This window comes from Mustelus asterias, chromosome 19 (assembly GCF_964213995.1).
Source record: "Mustelus asterias chromosome 19, sMusAst1.hap1.1, whole genome shotgun sequence".
NCBI lineage: Eukaryota > Metazoa > Chordata > Chondrichthyes > Carcharhiniformes > Triakidae > Mustelus > Mustelus asterias.
Window position 1 is genome coordinate 37,545,063 of NC_135819.1, and position 27,158 is coordinate 37,572,220.

The following is a 27,158-nucleotide window of genomic DNA, read 5'->3' on the forward strand; positions in this document are numbered from 1 at the left end:
TTTGAGTATGCTTAAATAAACTAATCCTTTGAGTTCATCCTATCTCGAGTTTGCTGTGAGGTTATTCATCGGAAATTGGATCACACTAAAACCAAGGGATTGGGAAATAGATCACGGCCAATAAAGGGGGAAGCATGGGCGGATACCTAAGGAATGATGTGCAGGCCTTGGAGGGATCCAGAGGAGGTTCACAAGATTGATCCTAAGAATGAAGGGTTTGTCATATGAGGAGTCTGAGTCTATACTCGATGGAGTTTAGAGGGATGAAGGGGGATCTAATTGAAACTTACAGAATACTAAGAGGCCTAGATAGAGTGGACATGAAGAAGATGTTTCCACTAGTGGGAGAGACTGGAACTCGAGGGTACAACCTCAGAGTGAAGGGACGCTCCTTTAAAACTGAGATGAGGAGGAATTTCTTCAGCCATAAGAATCTGAACCCATTGCCACAGAGGGCTGTGGAGACCAGGTCATTGAAAGTCTTTAAGACAGAGATAGATAGGTTCTTGATCAATAATGGGGTCAAGGGTTACGGGGTGAATGGAGATGAGAATCATATCAGCCATAATTAAATGGCAGTGCAGACTCGATGGGCCAAATGGCCTAATTATGGTTACAAAGGGTCGTGAACGAAGTTCAGTCTATCACGCAAACCAGTCTTCCATCCATTGACTCTGTCTACACTTTCCGCTGCCTCAGAAAAGCAGCCAGCATAATTAAGGACCCCACGCACCCCGGACATTCTCTCTTCCACCTTCTTCCATCAGGATAAAGGTACAAAAGTCTGAGGTCACGTACCAACCGACTAAGAACAGCTTCTTCCCTGCTGCTGTCAGACTTTTGAATGGACTTACCTTGCATTAAGTTGATCATTCTCTACACCCTAGCAATGGCTGTAACACTACATTCTGCACTCTCTCATTTCCTTCTCTTTGAACGGTATGCTTTGTCTGTATAGCGCGCAAGAAACAATACTTTTCACTATGTTAATATGTGTGACAATAAATCAAATCAATGGACAGTGGATGGACGAGCGTTTGAGGGAAAACTTTGAACAGATTAGCAGGGAGAGATCAGCGACGAGCAAATAGAAAATTTGCCCCGGGGAAAAAGACACCCAAATATCACCAACTGCCAATTGGGAAAGCTGACCAGGGTCTGATTTAGTGACAGCTGCAGGGGAGCCTTGGGCGACAGCACTAGGAGTGGTGGTCGGATTCCCATAATTCTGGATAATAAAGTTGCGTTGAAAGTCTTTGGAGCCGGAAATGTAGGAATCATACATAGGGGAATATGGATGGGGTAAGATGGAACCCTGCCATACGTGGTTGAGAAAGAGGGGAGAATCATCGGCACTATTCTGGACAAATGTGAACAAACGGACAAGGCAGTTGGGTGTCCGTATCTGGTTGATTTGAGTGAACATGCCTTGTGCGGATTCAGGACTAGTACTGATCTAAATTGCACCATAGAAATTCGAATCCTGGAAATTGATGTCCCGCCCGCTAGCCTATAGGCGAGAGGGAGAATATCGTCTGACAACCTCACCAAAACAATATCAGTATGGGACATCAACGTGCAATGTTGCCAACATCTGTATCAGGTCACACATACCCACTAATATACATACCCACTAATATACATACCCACTAATATACATACCCACTAATATAGGCTTCATTGAATTCGTAAACATACACTGGAGAGAGAAAGTGATGATAATGGCAAGTGAGGAACTCGGGCAGACTCTGGTAGAATACCTTGCACAATATGACACCGACATCAAACTCCTGCAGGAGAAATAGCAACAAATTTGGACACAATTGGCCACTGCACACAAGACCATCACCAAAGCACTGCCACAAATGGGGGAAATTAAACGAAACAATGGTGCAATCAGACTGACCGCCTGGTGGAAGGAGTTTTGGGATTGGGCCTCAAACATACAAATAAAGTTTTAAAGTTTGTTTATTTTTTAGTGTCAGAAATAGGCTTACATTAACACTGCAATGGAGTTACTGTGAAATTCCCCTAGTTGCCACACTCTGGCGCCTGTTCGGGTACACTGAGGGAGAATTTAGCACGGTCAATGCACTTAACCAGCACGTCTTTCGGACTGTGGGAGGAAACCGGAGCACCCAGAGGAAACCCATGCAGACACGGGGAGAATGTGCAGACTCTGCACAGACAGTGACTCAAGCCAGGAATCGGACCCATGTCTCTGATGCTGTGAAGCAGCAGTTCCAACCGCTGTGTGATGCACTAAGCGAAGACTAGTTAGTACGCAAGAACAAATAGGCTTTTATTCGCAAAGACTTGGAGCACACCCATGCCGATGAACTGGTCCGGCGACTGAGGCAGGGGGGTTGGGAGCAGTCACCTTTATACCTGGACCAAGGGGGGGAGGAGTCTCAGGCAGGGCCGGCAGGGGCATGTCCAGGCATGTCACACATACACACAGGCAATAAACTTAACAGTGGTTTACCACACTGTGCCACCGTGCCGCCCCATGGGTTCACCTCGTGTCGCACCTCATTGTAATTAACATTCATCCTGCTATCTATTTGACCATCCTCATGATGCAGCTCGCCCGCTGAAAGAGAGAACGAATACGTCGTTTGGACACAGACGCAATTGTTGTGAAGTTGGTGTTTGTGAAAATTATAAAACAATTGTAAAAATGCTAAGAGCAGACATCATTGCATGGTTTGTTTTCAAAGGTGGTTTTGTTTTTCTGTGCTTTGAAGTTCTTAAAAAAAAAGAGACACAGGTGCAAAGATCCAGTCCGTATCTGGGGCAAAAACAACAGGGTTGCCATGGCAACAGGCTTTAGGCATTTGAATCAGAACTTGTTTTTCAATTTTAACCAATCATTTTGAAAAAGACATTTGAATATCAGCAGCCTATCAGATTTGAATTTTATGTTTTAATGACATGTAAACCAATCCTATCATGTGAATTTTGGTACGTCATCGGGGGTATAAAGCTCCCTGCTCCAAATGGTCAGAGGAAGACCTCCTGCCACCTGCTAAGTATCAGCTAGAGAAAGAGGCACAGACTGCTTTCTGCCAGTGTAACAGCAACTTTTTATGTCTTAAAAGAAAGCCTCATCTCATCTCAGAAGATCAGACCCACAGAACACAGGAGAAGTCAGCAAAGAAGAAAGAAGATTCCAAAATTAGGGCGGCACAGTGGCTAGCACTGCTGCCTCACAGCATCAGGGATCCGGGTTCAATTCCTGGCTTGGGTCACCATCTGTGCGGAGTGTGCACGTTCTCCTCATGTCTGTGTGGGTTTCCTCTGGGTGCTCCAGTTTCCTCCCACAGTCCCAGAAATGTGGGGTTAGGTAGATTGGCCATGCTAAATTGCCCCTTAGTGTCATGGCGACTAGCTAAGATAAATACATGGGGTTATGGGGATAGGGCCTGGGTTGCATTGTGGTCGGTGCAGACTCGATGGGACGAATGGCCTCCTTCTGCATTGTAGGATTCTAAGATTCTATGAAGATGACATTTTTTAGTAAGTGGGAATTGTATTTATCTGAACAGCATCCGATTAGAATCGTGTAAATCAGTTTGTGAATAGTTTAGTTAACCTGTTCACTGTTAGTTAGATAAATAAAGTGTTACTTCTTTCTTTTAAAGAGTCTCAGGTAGTTATTTTGATTTAACCACTCAAACTTGAAGACAGACATTCTGTTTCTCACACACTTTAATAGATGATGAGCAGAGGTACTTCTCTTTTGAGTGGTTGAGCGTCAGTCCTCTGAGAGGAGATCACCCTCCCCTTCATAACACAATGATTGGAATTTTACCAGCACACCCGCTCCCGGAGGCTCGGAGAATAGCTTTCTCCGTTGGTCTCGGGTGGGATTGTACGAACCTCGGACGGATGTGCCAGTAAAATTCCACCCAATGATTCGGCTCTGTGACCAAGGACTCTCAACTCTGCAATGTGTCGTTAGTTTTACACACGATATTTATCAGCATTTTGTACGGGTTAATTTTGAATGCATGGCATTTTCAATTTTGTCTTTATGGTGTTATCACCAATATGTATATGCTGGGTTAGAGATTAGAACCAATGGCCTGAGACTCAGGTATTTGCCCGTGCGGGAATTTGATTAGAGTTGTGTGATCTGGTTCGCTGTCTCTCACTTGATCAAGAGGAGGGACTGTGGCCAGATGGCCAAAAGCCTGAGTTGTAGGCCCAACAAAATACAATACAGGGCATGCCCCAGCAGCAAAGATTGGAAGGACTTGACCCTGGTGATATTTGGTATATATTGTGTATTCCTTGGTTTCAGCCGGCCTCTCTTGCACCTCGGGTTCCCGCCACAACCTTATCTGGGGGAGGGGGAGGGGCGGGGGGGGGGGGGGGGGGGTTGGCAATGTGGAATATGCATACCTGGCAATGAACACCTAGAATGCATCTAGTATCCTTCAAATAAGGAATTTGCAACCTCATTGGATGCCGTGACCTCTGCCTCGTAACCTCATTGGCTAGAAACCAGAGAACCTTCTGGAATGGTGCAAAGAGAGGGTTAAGAAGACACTTCTGGAGGCCAGCCCTAGCAAAGACTCGGCATGACCCACAGCGAAGAAGACGACAGATAAGACTCAGCAAAAACCCAACCTCAATTCTCCCCCAATGTCAACAAAACAAAGGAGATTGTCATCAACTTCAGGAAGCATAGTGGCGGACATGCCTCTGTCTACATCAATGGGAACAAAGTAGAAATGGTTCAGAGCTTCAAGTTTTTAGGTGTCCAGATCACCAACAACCTGTCCTGGTCCCTCCCATGCCGACACTATAGTTAAGAAAGCCCACCAACGCCTCTACCTTTTCAGAAGACTAAAGAAATTTGGCATGTCAGCGACAACTCTCTCCAACTTTTACAGATGCACCATAGAAAGCATTCTTTCTGGTTGTATCACAGCTTGGTATGGCTCCTGCCCAAGACTGCAAGAAACTACAAAGGGTGATGAATGAAGCCCAATCCATCACTCAAACCAGCCTCCCATCCATTGACTCTGTCTACACTTCCCACTGCCTCGGAAAAGCAGCCAGCATAATTAAGGACCCCACGTACCCCGGACATTCTCTCTTCCACCACCTTCTGTCAGAAAAAAAATACAAAAGTCTGAGGACACATACCAACCGACTCGAGGGCAGCTTCTTCCCTGCTGCCATCAGACTTTTGAATGGACTTACCTTGCATTAAGTTGATCTTTCTCTACACCCTAGCTATGACTGTAACACTACATTCTGCACTCTCTCATTTCCTTCTTTATGAACGATATGCTTTGTCTGTATAGGCACAAGAAACAATACTTTTCACTGTATACCAATGTGACAATAATAAATCAAATTAAATCAACCCAAAGACAGACAGAAGAGGGTTTACAAGAACCAATTTCACAGACGAGGGCCCTGAGATGGCAGTGGCTCAGAGGATTGGACCACGGCTTGGTCAAGTTCATTGACACCGATAGTATTCGATTCTTAATAATTTGGGAATAGTAACTGTGTATTAGTATCTATTGAACTGGTTAATAAAATTGGGTTGAACCGCAAACAGAGCCATATCCTTTTGTTCATCGCGTAAGTAAGGGCACCTCGGAAAGTGTTTGAGAGATATGAACTGGTCAAAGTGCCTAATTTTTCTGGACAACATTATGATGAGTAATGTTTGTGTCAATCAGTTGAGCATGTTCCCGCATAAAATGAAGGCACGTTTCACAGTCCATGGCCCCCTCCCTTCTGCAGTGTGTCACCTTCCGAGCACAGTGATTCTCCACCTTCAAAGTCATTCCCCAGATCAGTGATGCCTGCACCACATTGTGGCTTACGTTTGCTGCAAAAATCTCATACCCAAGTGCCACAGTGTTCTATGATGGTCTCCATGTGTTGTCAGCATCTTAGAGGCAGGGCTGTTCCCACCTCAATGGCATTCCTGACAGATGAAGGTGTGGTGCTGAAGGAACAGGTGATGAAGCCTGCTCAAGAATCAAGTCCTCCTAAGTTCCATGCGCCCACTGGATTTCAGCAGCGTCTCCACGATATAATCCTCTTCACAGAGCATTTGTGCACTGCCCTTCACCAGACATGGTGGCGCAGCAGTTAGCACTGCTCCCCCATAGTGCCAGGGACCCGGGTTCGATTCCTGACTTGGGTCACTGTCTGTGCGGAGTCTGCATGTTCTCCCCATGTCTGCGTGGGTTTCCTCCGGTTTCCTCCCACAGTCCAAAAGACATGCCGGTTAGGTGAATTGACCATGCTAAATTCTCCCTCAGTGTACCCGAACAGGCGCCGGAGTGTGGCACCTCGGGGATTTTCACAGTAACTTCATTGCAGCGTTAATATAAGTCTAGTTGTGACACTAATAAATAAACTTTGAAAGACAGGTGTCAAGCATTCACAAATACAATGTGAAGTATGGAGGGGTGTCCTCACTGCCTCTCATCATCATACTCCAGCTTCCCCTTAAATATATCTGTACCCTTCCCCTCAACTATTCATTGTGGTAGCGAGTTCCACATTCTACTGATTCTCTGGTAAAGAAGTCTCCCCTGAACTTCCTGTTGAATTTATTAGTAACTATCAGATATTTTGACCCATAATAGGGAGTTTCTTCTCCCTACCTGTCAAACACTTGCACAATTTCAAAACACTCCTCTGATGGGTAAGATGCTACCAGTGTTTTCTCTAATGACACGGTAGCACGGCGGCACAGTAGCACAGTGGTTAGCACTGCTGCTTCACAGGTCCAGGGACCTGGGTTCGATTCCTGGCTTGGGTCACTGTCTGTGTGGAGTTTGCACATTCTCCTCGTGTCTGTGTGGGTTTCCTCCGGGTGCTCTGGTTTCCCCCCACAGTCCAAAGATGTGCGGGTTAGGTTGATTAGCCATGCTAAAATTGCCCCTTAGTGTCCTGAGATGCGTAGGTTAGAGGGATTAGTGGGTACAAGATGTAGGAATATGGGAGGAGGTTCTGGGTGGGATTGTGGTCGGTGCAGACTCGATGGGCCGAATGGCCTCTTTCTGTACTGTAGGGATTCTATGATTTCCTTTCTATGATTTTCAGAGAATGTACATTCAGCATGTTGACGATATTTTTAATTGATTCTCAGTTTTAACCCTGTTTGTATCTTTGAGAGATCTCAATTTTCCCCCAGACAGGTTTTCAACAGTTTATAATGGAAGAATTTCTTTCTCTCGAGTTTAGTTGCAGCAGTGATGTGATTTTGATAGTCCCGTTTTTTACACATTTCTGGAGGTGCGTTTATGCTCACTTTTTCGCTTTGTCACTTTTATGTTGTTTTGTCAATCTACTTAGGCGCACATTCAACAAATGTCACAGTATTATTTCTTGCTGCTATCGTTGGTAAAATGCATTTAAGTGTATCCCTAATTGCCAGCACACACAGTTTTCATTTCACATGAGTGAGAGGGAATTGTAGCCATATCACATAAATAAAATGCAGCTAATCTCTGTGCACGATGGCACAGTGGTTCGCACTGCTGGCTCACAGTGCCAGGGACCCAGGTTCAATTCTGGCCTCGGATGACTGTCTGTGTGTGCATTCTCCCCGTGTCTGCGTGGGTTTCCTCCGGGTGCTCTGGTTTCCTCCCACAGTCCAAAGATGTGCGGGTTAGGTTGATTGGCCATGATAAATTGCCCCTTAGTGTCACGGGGGGACTAGCAGGGTAAATAAGTGCAGTTACGGGGATAGGGATTGGGTGGGATTGTGGTCGGTGCTGACTTGATGGACCAAATGGCCTCTTCTGCACTGTAGGGATTCTATGAAATGTTATCGCTCTCATAACTGCCCATCAGATTCACTACCCATAAGGCTCATATACTTCCTGCTGACATCCACAAAACCAGGATGATTTAGCAAGTGGCAAAACTACAAAAAGAAAAAATTTTTCTCTCGGGAGGGAGGTAGATTTACTCTTCAATGTTACTGACATTTTTTTTGGGCCCATCAAGTATGTCATTGACCTGACTGGAAACTGCTACACTCATGAAGAACCAGCCGACAATTGCTGACTTTTTTCACTTGATTGATGCCTAAATACATCTTCCAGAATCTTCCCCAAGTTTGAGTGGATAATAAGGGTAATTTTCAAAGTACACACTGGAAGTGGAAAGCCTCACTGTCACGAACCTGGCTGATGTTATCTGCAAGGGTGTCCCAATCTCGTAACTGGTTCGTGGTGGTGCAAAATTTTGTTGTCAGGAGTGGTCTGAGGAGTGACCTGCGAGACCCAGTGAGAAAGTAACCCGCCCTGTCGTCGTATAACACTATCAAAGCAAATGACCAAGATTCACCCAAAAAAATTCTATGTCTCGAATTCGCGTAAAAACTGGAGTAAATCCCACTGATTTTTCTCAGTGGGGTTTTCAGAATGAATCTCCCACACTCTGTACTAGTGTGAATCTCATTAACAATCTAGGGGGTGGGGCCTATTCACACTGAAGAGGCCGACAGCAAAACACTGAGTGGGCCACTGCGCATGTGCAGATCTGAGAGTGCCGAGATTGGAGTATGCGCAGTAGCCCTGCACTACCGGCCTCACGATCGCTGGCCAGCCCTGCAATCCCCGTATTGCTGGCCATGCAACCCCCTCCCCCCCCTCCCCCACCACCTCAGCCCACTTTGGTCTCCACCCCCTCCCTTACAGACCCGATCTCCCGATGACCCCCACCCCGATGGCCAGCCCCGATCACTGGTCTCCCTCCCTCTGTCACTGTCGAGTACAGAGTGGCAATGGGACCCCCCACCCCCACTGATTTCCCCCCCCTGCCAACCCCCCAGAGGTCCTGCCCCATTTGGCCCTGCTCCATCCGGCGCTGCCCCCTTGGCACTGCCCAATACCTCATGGGCAGTGCCATGGTGCCCCTGTGCATTGCCTTTTTGCTCCTTGGGCAGTGCCAGGGACCCCAGGCTGGAACTGCCAAACTGACAATGCCCAGAGGGCATACCCTCCATGGCACCCCCCTTCACTCCAGTGGGGTTGGGCTGCCAGCTCCCTGTTAGTGGAGAGCTGTTGTAAACCCCGCTGGAGTAAAACATTCCTGGCGGGGGTTAGGGGGTGTACGGATGGGAGGCTAGTGGGCCCAGAGATTTCAATCCCAGGCCCACTAATGATATTTTAATTCTCGTTTTAATAATTTATGAGTGAGAGCAGTGCAGTGGGCTGGACGAATCGTCCCCTATTTATTATAATAAAGAAAGGACATATATATACAAACAGGACTATAATGATCTAAGACTGTTACATACAAGACTACTAAACACATCCACACAGTTTAAGTACGAATTACCCTTTTTGATTCAAGTACATTTATGAGATCTAAACTTTGCTCGGACTTCTGCTTCCTAAACAACATCCAACTCAATAGATCTGTATGCAGAGGCCAGCTTGTAGTTACCACACTGTATACGATTGAGTTATTATTGTGGGTTCAGCGCAGATATTGTTTTAACCAGCTCCACAAAGGTTTTTGCACTCTTGCTCCTGGTCTGATAGCTGAAACCAGCTTACAGGCTGCTAGAGGAGGTTTGTCCCTCCGGATGCTAGAGGGAAATTGTCTCCCCACTTCCACCAAAAGGTTGCTAGTTATAATATTGTTTCCCTTTGATGGTTCCCTCTGTGTATTTGCTGTCACCTCAGCTTCTGTTGTTCTGAAAGATTAACATGTGTATGCTTTCCCTGGCTGGTGCAATCATCTACCCAAGATGTATCTTATTAGCAGGACGCTGTATTCTTCCAGTCTGTCCGCTAATCTTGTTACTGGGACTCGCATCCTTTTGAAATTATGGTGGCTCTTATCCTGCGGGGACATTCATGACACTCACTGTCTTTGCCCTCATTTATTTCTTCTTTGGTTAGAAAGGATATTCTGCTGAGTAAAGAAATATCTGTCTGTGACACCCTTCCATCTTGTGAGACATGATGTAACTCTGAGTTAAGCATTACCAAGGGCCCCACTCTGGCTTGGCAGTCTCTGTGGTATTACCTGCTGTGGAGAACAGTGTGCACAACTCGCTAGCCTCTGTCTTCTCTGGGACCTTCTCATAGACATCTGAGTTTTTCATTTCTGTTTGCTTCTTCCTCCAGAGGTCATGGTCATCAGTGACTGTCTCCGAGTTGTCAGGTTTAATATCCGCCATCTTTGTATCTCATGTGCATTGTATTGGATGTAGAATGCACAGGGGACCATTAACCAAAGGCCAGTTCATCATGCAGTAGGTCTTCAGATAGATGACCGTCATCCAGCAAATGAATGTGTCTAAGCCAGTGCAGACATCATTCATTGGCTTTGCAATAAGTGCCTGGTGTAGTAGGTTCCTTTCAATTATTGAGCTCCAAGGACCCATTGAAGCAGATGGACCATGGCAGGCCAGCACCTTGTTAGCCAGTGGGTTGCCCAACTTGAGGTGGACATGTCTGACCAGTGGGGCATGATGGTCTATCCCTCCGTCAGAGATAGCCCACCTGTTCTCTATCCCAATTGAGTTGGGCTCATCACTTTTAACTGCTGTCTACCATTGTTTTGATGTTCTGCAGTTCAACAGGAGTGTCTTCTCCTGAGTGCAACGCTGGGCAAAGTTTATGGAGCCCCAGGGCTGTCCAAACATCAGGATCCCTCTTTCAACCTCCCCAGTGAGCCCAAAGAAATGCAAAGCATTTTATTTAGCACCTGCTTAGTTTCAGGCGATGCCAGAAAACTAACATATTTAGACATCAGTCTGCCTTTGGGCAGAATTTTCTATCAGGATTTGTCCCTAGGCCTTCAACTCCCCAAGGCACTGGAGCCATTCACCCACAGTTAGGAATTCAGTTCAATGGTGCCTAGGTATATATAGATGCCACTGGGCCTTCCGTTCCTTTGTAGCTTTAGCTCGGGGCTGAGAGGGATCCACTTTCCATGTATCAACACAACTATTGGAGAGGCTGTGTACTGACAGGGAGAGACTCGTGTGTTTGACTCTAATTCTACTCCGCCCAGACAGTGACCAAAGCAGGGAATCGAACCTGGGTCCCTGGCGCTGTGAGGCAGCAGTGCTAACCACTGTGCCACCCCTGAGAGAGTATACACACACCTGAGAGGGTATACGCCTAGCTGAGAGGGTATGCACCTAACTGAGGGAGTATACAGGGCTTGATTTAACATCCCATCTGAAAGGCAGCAGCTGACAGAGTGTAGCATTCCCTCAGTACTGCATCTAAGTTCAGCCTTGATTTCCGTGGCAAAGATTTAATCTGAGACCTGATCCCACAAGCTTTGATTCAGAGTGCTCCCACCTGAGCTCATTTTCAGGAGACTAATTGTCACCAGTTTAAGCTGCTCCTCAACTTTCAGGCTGTCTGTTCTTTGCCACAATTTGCTGGATTACTTGCACACTTTTATTGGCATTAAACTTGCCGTTATTTTCCCAGCCTGTTTCAGTGATGTTGATAAAGGGACAACCTTTGGTGAGATCAGCAGGAAGAATTCCCGATCTTCTTTGAATGGTACCATGGGACCTGATAGATCCAGCTGGTGGAGGCTCAGTATATCATCTGAATCAAGAGGCAGCACCTCTGATCGCATTACTTTGCTATGGCAATGAACGGTGGGCCTAGATTATGTGCTTAAATCTTGGAGTGGAATCTGAACCCGCCCCCCCCCCCCCCCCCAACTTCTGATTCAGAAGTAACTGAGCCAAAATTGGTACGGATATATGGAAATCAAGCAAATTCTCATCCTTAAAATATCTGCTGCAGTACAGTCCAACACTGATACTCAATCAACAGTTGGTTAAAGAGCACCTCAGAATCAGAATAAAATAAGTAACTTCCAGTTATTTTATCCACAAGATTCAAGGAACTCACTTAGGTAGTTAGTGTGTTTGAAGGTGTGATTTATGGTGGTTCTGACTCACAGACCACAGTAAGTAGGTCAAAACCGAAGGAACCCATATTTAGATGTTATTCTGATCGGCAAAAGGTGTTTATCTTCTGCTCAGCTCACTTACCAGTAACTTGACAGACCCTTTACTCGCGGTGAAATGCAGCCCTCAAAGGGTTAAGGAATTGTGGCTGCATTTTTATCACCTTCCCTATGGTTTGGGCTCGATTCCAATGCAGTTCCGCGTCGAACCCGTACCTATCAGATACTGCCGGAAAATGTAACTGTGAAAACAAAATCATCCATTCTCCTAAATGTTGAATCTGAATTTCATAATGCATCATTTGCTGCCGCCTTGTTAAGGCATTCAGAAGTGCTCTTCACAGCAGTGAGGGTTGATAATGAAGAGATCTTCAAACTGACAAGTTTGAAACCACTTGTGAAGGACCCTTGCAGTCAGCACTCTCTTCAAGACTACACTTGCAGGAGCCAGGTGGCCACCTGTGAGTTAAATGAAACAATTGAAATTAAAATAAAACTCCCTGGGAGTAGATCCTGATTTCTTTTTTTTTGTGTGATAGCGCAGAACATTCTGAATTCTCTCCCAGTTCGGTTTCAGTGGCAATTAAATTGGGGAGAGTCATTAACACGGGCTGATGATTCGCCATCGCTCATGCTTGCAGGGACACGAGGGTTGGAATTCTCCGACCTCGCCCACGGCTGGGATTCTCCAGTCCCGCTGCAGCGAATGGAGATGTGCAGCCTTCTCGCTGGCAGCCAGGGCGGACCAGGCCGGAGAATTCCGGCCAAGATTTACCCCATCGTCCCATTCCCTTCCTCCACAACCCCCAGCTCCTTCCCCTACTCACGTTCCACTGATGTGAGATTGATCCTGCATTCAGGAGGGGTAGGTATCCTAAGATTACTGCACCTGGTCTGTCTCAACGCAAAGAACCACTGCTGGCAGTCTAACATGTTCTGCAGCTGTAGTATCACGCTTATAGTTTGATGTGCAGAATTCGACTGATAAGTACATTTTCATTCCATGCGGTGGACAGGAAGAAGCTGAGGAGAGATATTTTAGTGTAAGAATCTGTAGCTTGAGAATTGATTTGATACCTACTCTGTAACTCACTGGTGAAATGAGTTGTATCTAGGCCTGAGACAGAATCATGACTTTGATACTTAATCCCCTACTCAGAGGATTTTCAAAATGGAGGCAGTTAGCCTCTTGAAAGTCGTGACAAGCACCTCACATGGGCTAATCAAAAGACTAGGCCACCTCTGTGCTTAGAGTATTCTTTTAATGTGGGGATGCTGGCGTTGGACTGGGGTGGGCACAGTAAGAAGTTTCACAACACCAGGTTAAAGTCCAACAGGTTTATATGGTATCACAAGCTTTCAGAGCGCTGCTCCTTCATCAGGTGAACAATTTAACAGTTTAAACTGAACAATATGACATCAACTTTATTTTTAAAATAGAAATTGGCACATCTGGGGGAAGATCTTGACCCTGCACCAGCAGAAAATCCAGCTGTTTTTGGATCTCACCAGATTTTTCTCAACGGGTGACGCCTCATTATAACCTGTTCTGCACTGTCACACAAAGGCAAGGCCTTCCCCGTTTCATTTCAAACCCAGTGGTACAGTAGTTAGCACTACTGCCTCCCAGCCCCAGAGGCTGTGGTTAAGAAGGCGTATGGAATACTGGCCTTCATCAATAGAGGAATTGAGTTTAGAAATCGGGAGATAATGCTGCAGCTGTATAGGACCCTGGTCAGACCCCACCTGGAGTACTGTGCCCAGTTCTGGTCGCCTCATTACAGAAAGGATGTGGAAGCCATAAAACGGGTGCAGAGAAGATTTACGAGGATGTTGCCGGGATTAAGTGGTATGCTTTATGAGGATAGGTTGAGAGAGCTAGGTCTATTCTCCTTGGAGAGGCGAAGGATGAGAGGATGTATAGGGAAATGATTCTGTCCCCAAGCAAATATTCGCTGTTAAACCACGAACAATGGTGCCCATTAACTGGCAGGTAGTGTACAACAAAAAGTAGTAGCCGCACTCTTCAGTGAAATGGTGTATAAGATGTTGAGGGGTATTGATACAGTGGATTCTCAGAGGCTTTTACCCAGGGCTGAAATGGTTGTCACAAGAGGCCACAGGTTTAGGGTGTTGGGGAGTAGGTATAGAGGAGATGTTAGGGGTAAGTTTTTCACTCAGAGAGTGGTGGGTGCGTGGAATCGGCTGCCGGTAGTGGTGGTGGAAGCGGATTCGATTGAGTCTTTTAAGAGACTTTTGGATAGGTTCCTGGAGGTGAGTAAGATAGAGGGTTATAGATGAGCCTAGAAGGTTAGGAAATTGTTCGGGGCAACTTGTGGGCCGAAGGGCCTGTTTGTGCTGTAGCTTTTCTATGTTCTCTATGTTCTAGACCCAGGTTCAATTCAATTCCTATCTATGTGGAATTTCAACGTTCTCCCCGCATCTGTGTGGGTTTCCTCCCACACTCCAAAGATTTGCGGGTTAGGCTGATTGGCCATGCTGAATTGCCTCTTAGTGTCAGGGGGACTACCAGGGTAAAAACGTGGAGTTACGGGGATAGGGCCTGAGTGGGATTGATGTCGGTGCAGTCTCAATGGGCCAAATGGCCTCCTTCTGCATTGTAGGGATTCTATGATTCTGTTCCATAGAAATACACCCAAGGAAAGGGTGGGGCTGTTGAGAATACTCTGCTGGAGACCAAATCCTTTGGGACTTGTAAGTTATAGGGCTACCACATCCACGGGGATAAATATGAAATATCTTTTCCTTGTCTGTCTACCCTCCGTTTGTTGGACTGTTTGGGACTGCAACACCTTGTTTGCTTCCGCTGTAGACTTTCCCCACACTCAGCCTTGCTGCTCAACTGATCTTCATTGTTTAAACCCAATGAAATGCTGTAGAGCCATTTCACTGAAGAGTGCGGCTACTTCTTTTTGTTGTACGCTACCTGCCAGTTAATGGGCACCATTGTTAGTGGTAGCATTAATTTAACAGCGAATATTTGCTTGGGGACAGAATCATTTCCCTATACATTTAATTTGCTTGTTTAACAGCAAACAATGGATAATGGTAATGTCTTGCTTACCAGCACAGTGTTCCCATTAAGAGGCTTTCATTGTACTTGTATATTTTAACAAAGTAGTAATGAATATTAATGAGGGAAGTAAGTACAATAACATATTTTTGTGTTTGTGTATAGTTTGTTCTTCATTCCGTGACTGCCCATCTCTTGTGTATATCCTGGGAGGAGGTGAGGGAGGGGTGTGAAGGCAATGGATTGCAAATACTGACGGCTTTGCATAGTCTGGCAATGTAGCTTTGGTTATGTCAAAATGTTCCACAGAGTTTCTTTATTTCTTTCACGAGAGGTAGACCGGTCGAGATTCAACTGGCGAGGAAACAAAGTACACCCGTGGTAAGGGCAGGCAACTTTGCCCACCCCAACGCTCAACACATGCTGGTAACCGTAGCCATACGAAGTGAGCATTGTACCCGCGAGCCCTATCCCACCAGTGTGATTTTAAAAATTTCCCATTCTAAACAGTAACTCGGCTATTAAAGTACAAAGTGCTTCTAAATATGAGTTCCCTGTTCCTTTTCCTTTTATCATCCCCAAGTAAAATTTAAAAATGCAGGGACCATTCTGAAACCTCAGCCAAGGATGTGTATCATAAACAGACATGTAAAGAACTCATTGAGTCTAAAATAAGGCAATTTATATGTAAATCGGCAATAAAGCAGAACAACTGAAAATGCATAAACCGCCCTATTATTGGCACGGCTGTTCATGAAACAGTTAAAAGCTTGATAATAATTCACATCAATTCTTTAATCATTTGCTTACCTACCTTTTTATTTCTCGGTCTGGGCTACATTATGTTTTTGGCTGAATTGATTAATATCTCTGAGCAAGCTACCTTGGCATCTGATTTGGACAGGTAATTCTCTTATAGAGGTATTGCAATACCAAAGCTTGCTGTACAGCAAGATATGAACTGAAGGTAGAATATCATACATGCTGAAATTTCGGATTAAACTAGAATGCATTATTGATTGTGTAGTAATTTAGTTTCCTGAAAATAAGTGCCATTGGGTTATTTCCTTAATATGAATGATAATGCATTATCTCTGTGGACAGGAAATGAGGTTCTTCACTGCTGATGATGTGCAGTGTTATTTTGTCAAACATTTTCAAATTGCTTCCTTTTGTGTGTGCGTGGATGAGGGAGGTATACCAGGGTCCTTTCATTAGTTTACAATTGGAGATTTATTAGAATAGATCTCAACCGTAAATTTGCCCGGAGTATTGCTTTATTAGTGTGATGTGAATCTTTATTGGGCTGCCTTGGCACTCTATAAAACGCTGAGTTTTCTGTGTACAATGAGTTGCAGCAATAGCGCTAGAATGCTGGTGCTTTAATAAATTGGTATTAAAATATCCCATAAAAAAAATACCCGCGCAGGTAACTGTTTCACCACTGGAATGTATGACAGTTTAGGGCATCTCGTGTTTTCCTGAGCACCGGGTTACTGTCAATGTAGAGGTCTCGCAAAAATCAACACTCGGTTAATTCAATCCCAGTCAGTTAATGGGCCGTATAATTCGACAAAGGTCCAACGCACAACTTTTGTGTTCTAAGCTATGCCGAGCACCCACCAGTCTGTTGCCACGTTGATCCCACCAGCAGTTATGGGGTCAGCTTAATTTAAATATTATTTGGCAATTGTGCGTATGATACTTGCAGTGTTTTCCTTGCCTGTCTACTCTCCGTTTGTAGGACTGTGTCCTAATCAGCAATTGTAACTCTATCTCGTTCCTTCATTTTACTAGGATATGACCAACTGATCAATTACACTGGTGGTCTACTGCCACCTTGCACACAACCCTCAAATGCCAACTCACTCAGTGTGGTTTCAGGAGATGCTTGACCACTTTGCCCAGTGAGTGGCAGACAGGATGTAGCCAACCTGGAGGAACTCATCTCAGGAGTTGTTCCAATTGTGGAGGATGGTGCAATTGAGTGGATTCAGAGTAGGTGCCAAGTTAATAAATGTACATAGAATAGAAAAAGAAATGGAAGGTGAAAACTTGAGTATTAGCACAGTAGGGGCCATAGTAAATCAGCAGTAAGGTTTCACAGTGTAAAATGGATTGCTAATTCACTGTCGCTCAAAACCCAGTTTCACTCCTGTGGCTTCAGGAGAGAGGAAGGATGGAATTTTACACCTGCTCTCCCCTCCTTCCCCTCACCCATAACCATGGAGGTGGGGAGCCATCCTGATGAGGAATGCTGTGCTCCATGGAGGGCCTCTGCAGCTGCTTGAAAACCACCTCCTCCACCCCTGCCCTCTGGCTTTGGTCACCCCCAACTTTCCAACAAGGCTTCTGGTCCGGGGCCCACCGTGGTCCCAGCTTTTTAAAAAATATTTTATGGGATGTGGGTATCCCCCATCCGTAACTGTCCTTGAGAAGGCAGAAGGAGCCACTCCTTAATCCATTGTATTTGTTCCAACTGAATGATTGGCCTGTAATTTCCTGTCTTTTGCCTCCGTCCTTTCTTAAATAGGGGCGTTACATTAACAATTAGCGATTGTGGTGCCAGTGACAATGGCTGATCTTATTAAACAGGTGAGAACTCTTCATTGACTAGTTCTGCTCTAGTTACACTTGCAGAAGTCAGTGAGTGGCCCTCAGGGTAACAGTCATCTTAATGCTCCCTTCTAGGGAAGTGATGTTGAACTAATTCGCCCACAGCTGGAGCATTGCATCCAGTTCCGGGCACTACACTTTAGGAAAGAGTGTGACAGCATTAGAGAGAGTCCAGAAAAAAATACACAAGAATGATTCCGGGTATGAGGAAATTCATCTCTGAAGGTAGATTGAAGAAGTTAAGATTGTTTTCCTTGAAGGAATGAAGGCTGAGAGGAGATTTGATAGAGATATTCAAACCCATTGATGGGTCGGGCAGAGTAGACACGGAGTAACCTTTCCCAATCCTGAAAGGATTGAGAACAAGATGGCCCAGATTTGGTGTAATTTGCAAATGAAGCAATAGCAATATGAGAAGAAACATTTTCCCTGCAAGCTGGTGATGTCCAGAATGCAATGCCTGGGCGTGTGGTGGAGAGAGAGGTCTAATCGAAGCATTCAAAAGGGAATCAGACTGTTATTCGAAAAGACGGAATGTGCAGGGTTATGGTGAGAAGGTGGGAGAGTGGCACTAAGTTAATTTGCTGGTTCAGACATGATGGACCAAATGGCCTGCTGTGATTTCCATGCGCCTCCAAAGCAGCTAGAACTGCTTCTCCAGGAATGTGCAAGTCCAGGCCTTCTGTGTCGGTCGCAGTTGGTGCAGAACATGGCCAGCTGCAACTATGGGGCACATCTGAGATGGAGCTTGAAGCAGAACTTATCCTTACCTACTGAAGCAATGCCAGTCCACATTGAAACTCTTTGAGCTCTGAATGACTATTTCCATAAAGGAATGCGCCTCATTGTTGACTATGGTCTTGTTTTGTGAGCCGGGAGCAATGCTAACCAGGAAAATGACCATTGTCTCATAACAGCTCAAACAACTCCCTTATTCCCTCTTCCAGGAAAAGCCACTCGAGACTCCACTAAAGTCGTTATGGGATTTGTATTCTTTTGCCTTTAGGAGTAGGTTATATATTTTCAATGAATCATAGAATCCCTACAATGCAAAAGGAGGCCATTCAGCCCATCAAACCTGCACCGACAAAATCCCACCCAAGCCCTATTCCCGTCATGTATTTGCCCTGCTAATCCCCCTGACACTAAACGGCAATTTAGCATGGCTAATGACCCAACCTGCGCATCTTTGGACTGTGGGAGGAAACCGGAGCACCTGGAGGAAACCGACGCAGATACAGGAAGAACATGCAAACTTCACAGACTGACCCAAGGCCAGAATTGAACCTGGGTTCCTGGCGCTGTGAAGCAGCAGTGCTAACCACTGTGCCACCGTGCCAACCCAAGAGTGTCTCTAATTTTATTAGTGTCCACCTGGAGGACTATTTCACTCTTTCTTTTCCTATTCTTCTCCTCCTCCATTTGGATAACAAAGATAAAATATTATTAGAAATTGCAAACCTTGTCCAAAGCAACTGACAGTGTGCAAAGAGGCAAAAATATCCCAGGAGACTCTCGCAATCCCACAGGAAGCTGGAGTGACCTGGCACCACCCTGGCGCAAAGTAAGATGAAAGGTTACTCCAAAACTTGTTCCAAGCTCCAGCGATCTGTAACCAAATCTCTGCACTTCTTGAACTCTCCTCGTTCTCCCTTTCTACCAAGTGACAGGTACACCTTCTGAATTACCACCTCATGCATTGTGAGAGAAAGTGGCTGGGAACTCGGGGTGAGTCTTGTGCCCTTTAAAAATAATCAAGGGTCAGGATCTTTTCTGCATCATTATCCTGCGTTGCCCATCAGGATCTCCACCTTGGAGAACTTTCCAGAGGCGCAAATTAAGAAGCTGCCTCCAATAAGGGGCAGCGGGCGGGATTCTCAGTTTGCAGGCCTAATCAAAGGTGCCCTCTGCAATATTCAATTTAACACAAGAAACGGGGCCACAGCTGCCTGGGCCAGCCCCCCTGCGTCAGAGCAGCGACAGCTGTGGCTCCTGTCGTGGGGTTAAAACCGGAAATACCACAGGTGCCTGGGCGAGCCACCGGCAAGCTGCTTCCAGTCACTGGCCAGACTTGGCCTTCAGTCGTGGGTCATTCAGCCCACAAGTGGGCAGTTCATTTTGCAGATCGGGTACCTGGCGCTGCCAGGCAGCCTCTGCCAATGGTGACACACCTCAAGAAGATCACCCAGAGGCTAGAACATGTTGGAGCTGCTGAGCCGACACCAGGTTTTGTGGATTTCTTCCCAGACCTCCCCCCACAGGACCGGGATGATTTTGTCCTCGGTGTGCCAGTTCCATTGACCCCAGTGGTTCGCTAGGAATTTAGAAACATAGAAAAACTACAGCACAAACAGGCCCTTCGGCCCACAAGTTGTGCCGAACACATCCCTACCTTCTGGACCTATCTATAACCCTCCATCCTATTACGCTCCATGTACTCATCCAGGAGTCTCTTAAAAGACCCTATTGAGTTCACTTCCACCACCACTGACGGCAGCCAATTCCACTCGCCCACCACCCTCTGTGTGAAAAACTTCCCCCTAACATTTCCCCTGTACCTACACCCCAGCACCTTAAACCTGTGTCCTCTTGTAGCAGACATTTCCACCCTGGGAAAAAGCCTCTGAGAGTCCACCCGATCTATGCCTCTCAACATCTTATACACCTCTATTAGGTCTCCTCTCATCCTTCGTCTCTCCAAGGAGAAAAGACCGAGCTCCCTCAGCCTATCCTCATAAGGCATGCCACTCAATCCAGGCAACATCCTTGTAAATCTCCTCTGCACCCTTTCAATCTTTTCCACATCCTTCCTATAGTGAGGCGACCAGAACTGAGCACAGTACTCCAAGTGGGGTCTGACGAGGGTCTTATATAGCTGCATCATTATCCCCGGACTCCTAAACTCAATCCCTCGATTGATAAAGGCCAGCACACCAGACGCCTTCTTAACCACCTCCTCCACCTGCAGGGCCGATTTCAGAGTCCTATGGACCCGGACCCCAAGGTCCTTCTGATCCTCTACAGTGCTAAGAGTCTTTCCCTTTATATTGTACTCCTTCTTCCCATTTGACCCACCAAAATGGACCACGACGCATTTATCTGGGTTGAAGTCCATCTGCCACTTCTCCGCCCAGTCTTGCATCCTATCTATGTCCCCCTGTAACTTCTGACATCCCTCCAGACTATCCACAACCCCACCAACCTTCGTGTCGTCGGCAAACTTACCAACCCATCCCTCCGCTTCCTCATCCAGGTCATTTATGAAAATGACAAACAGCAAGGGTCCCAGAACAGATCCCTGGGGCACACCACTGGTGACCGACCTCCAATTAGAAAAAGACCCATCTATACCCACTCTCTGCCTCCTTTGGGCAAGCCAGTTCTGGATCCACTGGGCAGCAGCCCCTTGGATCCCATGCCCTCTCACTTTTTCTAGAAGCCTTGCATGGGGGACCTTATTGAACGCCTTGCTAAAATCCATATAAACCACATCTACCGCCTTCCCTTCGTCAATGTGTTTAGTCACATTTTCGAAGAACTCCACCAGGCTCGTAAGGCACGATCTGCCCTTGACAAAGCCATGCTGAATATTCTTGAGCATACTAAACCTCTCTAAATGCTCGTATATCCTGTCCCTCAGGATCGTCTCCATCAGTTTACCAACCACTGAGGTTAGACTCATCGGTCGGTAATTACCTGGGCTATCCCTATTCCCCTTCTTGAAAATAGGAACCATATCCGCAATCCTCCAATCCTCTGGCACCTCTCCCGTCTCCGTCGACGACGCAAAGATTTGATGGACAACTCATTGGAACGTTCTTGAAAAGCCATTGCAACCTTTGATGCATAACGTTTTGGTACAGGAGCCCGGTGAGGATAAATTTCATCCACTCTAAATTTGTCGACTAAAATAAAACATTGCGCCAAATTTTGTGAAACCGCTATGAATTTGTGCTTGTTTTGGAACAATGTGTCCTATCCTTATGAGTTATAAAAAACATTTCACTGCGAAAACTAAGAGCCAGTATGAATAGATGATTTCAAAGCAATAAACAGAGGGTTTAAGTCGATGCATCTTCTTAAGTGATTAAATGTTCCTGACTTTCATTTTATCTGTAACTGCGGAAGCAAAACAATTCTCTGCCCTATTCCACAAAGGTGAAAAGAGGCCAGAACAGAATGTAATTTATTGTCAAAGGATGTTGAGTACTCCCAACTCTGGTTGGCCAGAATAATTGTGACGTTGATTTTTGTCGGGTGGGGCAAGTTAGAATAGAGGGGTGATTCTCCCAAAAGTGCTGAATTGGCAAGAAAACTAGTGCAAATTGTGACTGTTTATTAGTGGGAGTTCAGACTCTAATCTCCCCACTCTGTGCAATGCAGAGATCACAATTGTGAATATCATTAAACGCTCGGCGGACGAGGCCTATTCACACCGGAGCCTGACAGCTCCGGAACTCTGCGCAGTGACCCCGATCTATCAGCCTTCCATATGCTGGCCAGCTTAATCGCTGGCCAGCCTGGGACCCTCACAGTGCTGACCCTCCACAACCCCCAATGGCCCGATCGCGCCCCACCTGTCCATTCGTGGGCCGGCAACAACCCCCCTCCCCCATCCCGGAACGCCCCGATCTCTAACCAACCCCCCCCCAGCAGTGGCGATCCCCCCACAGGAGGCTAACCTCCCCCATGGGTGGCAGACCCCTCAGCGGCAGACCACCCTCCCAGCCCACCCCGATCGCTGGCTCCCTCCAGCCCTAACCGATCCCAATCAGCGGGACCGCCCACCCCCACTGATTCCCCCATAGGCCCAGCCCACAATAGATGCTACCTGGTGCCCGGAGGGCAGTGCCAAGGTGCCCCCTGGGCATGGGCACTTTGCCCCTTGGGTAGTGCCAGGACACAGGCTGGCACTTCCAGGGTGCCCATGCCCAGGGGGCATCACCCCCTCCCCCACCATCCAACCCCCTGGGGGGCCCTGATTGCCCCCCTTCATTCCGCCGGGGTCTCCCACCAGTTCCCCGAACCTGGGCAGCAACTCTACACCCCGCCAGAATGAAATACTCCTGGTGGGGTGGGAAATGCTATCGGGTCTGGAGAATTCCGAGCTGAGTCACATTTAAAATACATTTAAAAAGAGATTAAAATCACTTGCCTGTCTTCCCGCCGGTTTCCAGCGCGGTTCCGTCTGCGCCTGTTCTCTGCCTGTGAGTGACGCACATATGTTGGGAATGCATGCGCGAATCCCGCAAAATGGCCGAGACGTGATTCTCACATCCCGACGTGCCAAAAAGCATGCGCATCGGGATGGGAGAATTGCCCCCCCCCCCCTCCCCGGAGTTGCAGTGGGTGATGCAGGAAGATGGGTCAGAGATGTTAGGTAGTAGGTGGTCTGGGTAGATGGTCTGCCTTTGAGCTCTGGCACTGCATCCAAAAAAAAGAAAGATTGAAGCATCCCTCCAAACCTCCCCTTCACCCCCCTCCTACACACTCCCCATGCCATCTCATGACCCCCACTCACTCCCAGCCCCTCATAGCCCAAATGTCCCCCTACCAACCTCCATGGTCCTTCATACCCCTAATGCCACCCTATGCCCCTCTACCAACCCCTCCAAGGCCGTTCATAACCCCATGCCAATCAATGCCCACCACTCTTCCCCATGATCCTTGATAGCCCATATGCCAACACAATGCCAACTCATACTAATCCGTGCCCTCACCGGCCTTTTCCCTTAACCCCTTCATGTCAATTCATCTCATCTCATATCATACATGGGCAAACCTCAGGAGCCATGCTGACATTAACTAAAGTTATGCGTCTGTTACTGACCTCAATTTTTATAAAGAAACTCTAATTGATTAAAAACATACATTACATTGACATTTCTTCAATTAATGTCTTATGAAAATAAATGTTTTATTAAAGGACTTAATCTAATGTTAAAATAAACATTTATATTCTGTGATCATCGGGATCTCACTTAACAGGCATTGCACTGTGATAATGTTAGTTTGTAAAATCAGTCATTGCAGCACTAATCCTATAATGATGACCCTCAAGCTTATGTCAATAGATGAAATAAAGTATCAAGAACTAATTTTTTTAAAACACCACTTTTTTTTTAAATTAAAGTTCAGCAGAGTTAAACCCCTTGGCAGCTTTGACTGTTCAAATGATTTTTTATAGTTCTTTGACAGCTTTGACATTTCCAATGAGTTTATACACATTTTGTGTCCAATCATGTCTAAGTTTAACAATCTCGAATAATTCCTTTCCACTTCCAAAGGTAACCTGAGATCATATCCACAGGGTTAGCCCAAATGAATCTACCAAGTTAAGATTCGAACTTACATGACCTAATCCGCACACAACAGTTTTCATACTCCTAACCAAGTAAAATCCAACTTCAGTTAAGACAGAGGATAATTGAAATGGCTCCCTGCCTCCATAAACCGGTATGCATGAATGCCGGCCCAAATCTGCTGTGTAAATGGTCAATGTTACATTATGATCGTTGGTCATTCCTGCTACTTTCACCACGATGGAGAACCTTTCTGTCATCGCAAAAATCTGGGCCAACTTTTACCTCCTCAACCTTTACAGATACACAATAGAAAGCATTCTCCCTGGTTGTATCACAGCTTGGTATGGCTCCTGCTCTGCCCAAGACCGCAAGGAACTACAAAAGGTTATGAATGTAGCCCAATCCATCACGCAAACCAGCCTCCCATCCATTGACTCTGTCTACACTTCCCGCTGCCTCGGAAAAGCAGCCAGCATAATTAAGGACCCCACGCACCCCGGACATTCTCTCTTCCACCTTCTTCCATCGGGGAAAAAGATACAGAAGTCTGAGGTCACGTACCAACCGACTCAAGAACAGCTTCTTCCCTGCTGCTGTCAGCCTTTTGAATGGACCTACTTTGCACTAAGTTGATCTTTCTCTACACCCTCGTTATGACTGTATCACTACATTCTGCACTCTCTCATTTCTTTTTCTATGAATGGTATGCTTTGTCTGTATAGAGCGCAAGAAACAATACTTACTGTATGTTAATACATGTGACAATAATAAATCAAATCAAATGCAAGATGTTGTGAGGACTCTGCTTCTCAACATTACCAATGAACGCACAGTCCATGAGTGCAATTTTCCCATCCTGCCCGCCACAGGAATCGTAGTGGGTGGGACACTGACCATGTAGAGGCCTGTTGACCTCGGGCAGGATTTTCTGGTCTTGGGACAAGCGTGGCCAGAAATCCTGCCCCTGATGGAGAAAACAATCATATTCCAGGTTTGTAAATCACCTTTGGATATGATCCCAGGACACCTTCGGGAGAGGTAAGGATGAGATTCAAGCCTAGCCCCGGTAGATTTGTGGAACTCATTGAGAAAGCCTTTATCAGCCTCCAGTTGGAGGGACAGAAATAATTAAGAATCTATTTGACACACTGCTTAAACGCACTTCTTCGATGACCTCGTAGAACTATAGTGTCGGGCTGATGACAAGTTATCTTCCTCTCTTGACAAAGCACTGCCATGTGTTGGAAAAGTTAATGCAGAAGGAGGAAGTGATGCAAGTGTTCTGAATGGGATGTGTAGTATTGAAGTCATTGGCTGGCTCAGGCCTGTTCCTCTGAATAAGAGCAATTTGACTGAATAGGCTGCAGACATATTTCAGAGGGGAAGAGTTGTCCCTTCCACTGCAAACAACGAGAGCTTCCACTAAAAAAATAGCTTCAGTAAAATGTTCTGTGTTTTCTGGGATTTCGAATAATTGGTCAATTTGTTATTGAAGTGTGTAAAGTATGTTGAATCCTTCCAAATTCATGGCCCTTTTGCTTCTCAGAATTCCAGTATTCTCGAAAGGCTGCACATCTGAATCATTACAAATGACAATACAAAATACAAAGTGAATGATTGGTATTGGTTTACCAAAAACATGAAGGGAGATTCTTCATGCTGCTATTTCTGACACACGTGTAACTCGAGAACTGAAATATCCTCAGTCCATCCATAAATCGTTCTTTAAATGAGTAAGTGGTAGACTGCCGTAATCTACAGTGAGTGAATGAGTGATATAATCTTCCATCAGGTGTTCTTTTCCTGTAAGTTCCTCTACAGTGTTGCTATCAGTTTTACATTCAGTGTTGTACTGAGGGAGTGCTGCATTGTTGGGAGATACCACGATGTGGACAAGACTTTAAACCAAGGTCCCAGTTGCCTGTTCAGATGTGAGTGGAAGATCCCACGACTTGAATAAAAGCGGAGAGTTCTCCTATGTGTTACTTGGCAATGTGCCTCCTTCAACAACAAAGTCAAAAAAGATTAACTGTTTATCTCATTTGTCACTTGTGGAATCCTGTTGTTTGCGGAATTGATTGCCATTCATCCCGAGATGCAATAGGGACTGTACTTCCAAAGTAATTAATTAGATGCGCAGGACTTTGGGATGTCCAGGGATGTGGTCAGGTGCTATTGCGACATTGAGCGCACTTTTTAAAATGGCTATTTACACTGTTTTACACAATTCAAGAAGCTATTCCAAAAAGGTGGTTGGATAGTTGATGTGGTGGTTTCCCTTCCTGCACCTAGTGATGTACAAGGCTGGAGGGACATCTGCTCCTAGTGCGAGGTCTTTCCTGGAACAGGTTGCTAGGCTGTCATCAGAGGCTTGAGGGGCATCACTCCACATCAAGCATGGCTGACCAGGACACTCTCCCACTTTTATGCTACATGCTGCTTGCTTGCTGCATACGATTTTGCAGGTTGATACTTGAGCCACCTTCCTTGGCCATCAAGTCCTGGGTAGGGATTCAAAGCTGGAGCATCTGGCTCAGAGGTGGGGGCACTACCCAGAGTGCCCCAAGTCCTCCATGGATGGTGATGCTGTTGTAAAAATATATTCCACAGCAAACAAAGAGAGAGGGGGAGGAAGACAAAGTAAGATGGCGGCATGGTGGTTAGCAGTGCTGCCTCACAGTGCCAGGGATCTGGGTTCCATTCCAGTCACTGTCTGTGTAGAGTTTGCACATTCTTCCCCTGTCTGCGTGGGTTTCTTCCGGGTGCTCCGGTTTCCTCCCAGACTCCAAAGATGTGCAGGTTAGGTGGATTGGCCATGCAAAATTGTCCCTTAGTGTCAGGGGGACCAGCAGGGTAAATACATGGGGTTACGGGGATAAGGCCTGGGTGGGACTGTTATTAGTGCAGGTTTGAGGGGCTTCTGCACTGTAGGCATTCTATGATTCTAAGAAAAGAAGAACTGATTCAGAAGGGGATGAGGGTGATGTTCTGTGACAGAAGGAAGAGTGAGTGCGGGTGCATGATGAGCTGAAAAGAACGGGACACGGGAGGAATAAGATAGAAGGAACTAAAGGTTACAGAGGGACATAGATAAGCTGCAGAGCTGGGCTGAGAGGTGGCAAATGGAGTTTAATGCGGAAAAATGTGAGGTGATTCACTTTGGAAGGAGTAACAGGATTACAGAGTACTGGGCTAATGGTAAGATACTTGGTAGTGTGGATGAACAGAGGGATCTGGGTGTCCATGTGCATAGATCC